The sequence below is a fragment of the Theropithecus gelada genome, chromosome 7b (assembly GCF_003255815.1).
Source record: "Theropithecus gelada isolate Dixy chromosome 7b, Tgel_1.0, whole genome shotgun sequence".
In the NCBI taxonomy this organism is placed as follows: Eukaryota; Metazoa; Chordata; class Mammalia; order Primates; family Cercopithecidae; genus Theropithecus; species Theropithecus gelada.
In genome coordinates, this window is record NC_037675.1 from 21061611 (window position 1) to 21063885 (window position 2275).

The window sequence follows — 2275 nt, forward strand, 5'->3', positions numbered from 1 at the left end:
TTGGAGATTGCTTGAGGTCCACTCCAGACCCTGTTTGCCTGGGTATCAGCAGCAGAGGCTGCAGAAGATAGAATATTTCTGAACAGCGAGTGTACCTGTCTGATTCTTGCTTTGGAAGCTTCCTCTCAGGGGTGTACTCCACCCTGTGAGGTGTGGAGTGTCAGACTGCCCCTAGTGGGGGATGTCTCCCAGTTAGGCTACTCAGGGGTCAGGGACCCACTTGAGCAGGGAGTCTGTCCCTTCTCAGATCTCAACCTCCGTGTTGGGAGATCCACTGCTCTCTTCAAAGCTGTCAGACAGAGTCGTTTGCGTCTGCAGAGGTTTCTGCTGTGTTTGTTATTGTTTACTGTGCCCTGTCCCCAGAGGTGGAGTCCGTCAAAGACTTTTTCAAGCTTAGATTACAAGAAGTAGATTAGTAGGTCATTTTCAACTAATCAAATATTGTCAAAGTTCTCAACAAGGGGTTATATATAATTTTCCTGCTGATTCCCTACATATCTGGGTATTTTATTAGCCCTCATTCATTGTAGGAATGCAAGAATGCCTCAATATTAGGGAATCTAAATATGTCGAGTATCTTTAAATTCATCTGTATATTCAACACAATCTCAACCTGAATTCCAGAAGAAGTTTTTTTCTGAAAATTGACAAGTTAATTCTAACATGTATATGGAGATGCAAAAGGCAAAGTAAACCAAGGCAATCTAACAGAACAAAGATGGAGAATTTATGCTATTGTGTAGCAAAACCTACTATTGAACTACATAATAAAACAATTTGGTGTTGACTCAAGGATACAAAAGTAAACCAAATGAAACTGAAAATGTAAGAAAAGTTCTAAATTTTCTACATGATAACAACAACAACAAAAAAACATTCTACAACATTTGGGAGACACTAACAGCATAGTTCACTAGTCTCCAGGGGGGTTGCAGTATGATGCTTTAGCTGCTGCTCATGGCTCTTCCTTAGGAAAGGGGGCTCTTCCTGATGTCAGATGTCCACAGTATCAATAAACACCAGCAGTTGGCTTTGTTGTGTTCTCCTAAAGAAGCTGACTTCAAAATTCATATTGCCTAGCTTCTATGGCTTGGTAAAATCCTTTCTTCTACGTTTGCTTTCAAGTTTTCCTAATAAAAAAAGGTAGAGTCATTAGCAGATGAGGTGGCTTTCCTAGGACACATTACAATGCTGCACGCAGCAGTAACTTGGCCCCTGCATGCTTCTCCATGAGATGACAGGATAAGGAGATGCTTTTCTAAATGTTTACTTATAAGCTTCCCTAATAAATCCTGCCTTTCTTATGCGTGACTATGCCATGTGACATAGCAGCATGTTCCTTCATGCTCTACTCACTCTACATTATAGAGTTACAACATTTCAAGAATAAGGGTCCAGAATAGGAAGAGTGAGACAGTGAAATACAACAGAAAACTATTATCCAGATCTAGACACAAATATTTATGTACATGTGACATATGATAGGAATAGATTTTTTATCAATAAGGAAAATATTGAGTATATGTTGACAGGGTAATTTGCTAATGCCTGGAGAGCAGTATCAGATTCTAATCTCATATGAAAATAAATTTCAGAGAAGTAAAATATTTACATCTGTAAAAATAAAATTATGATATTAGTGAAAGAAAAATGGGTGAATATTATTTTAACATAATGGAATGGATAAAAATATTCTAGACATAAAATTAGAATCCATGAAAACAAAGACATACATTTGACTATGAAAGTGAAAAAGTAAAAAAAGAGTAAACACAAGAAAAGAGATGATAATATATTTTCAAAACACGAAATAAAGAGCTGTTATCACTGATTTATGAATAACTTGTAGCATTTAGAACGGAAAGATCAAAGAAGCAATGAAAAATGAAGAGATTATATGGATTGTCAGTCCACAGAAGAGGTACAAATATCTTTAAAAACAAAAGTATTCTTGAGACCATCCTGGCTAACACAGTGAAACCCCGTCTCTACTAAAAATACAAAAAATTAGCCAGATGTGGTTGCGGGCGCCTGCAGTCCCAGCTACTCGGGAGGCTGAGGCAGGAGAATGGCCTGAACCCGGGAGGCGGAGCTTGCAGTGAGCCAAGATTGCGCCATTGCACTCCAGCCTGGGCGACAGAGCAAGACTCCCTCTCAAAATAAATAAATAAATAATTAATTAATTAAATAAATAAATTCAACCTTATCTATAGTTAAAGAAATTCAAGTTAAAATAACAAAATGCACATTTTTAAATCTATCATATTAAAATATA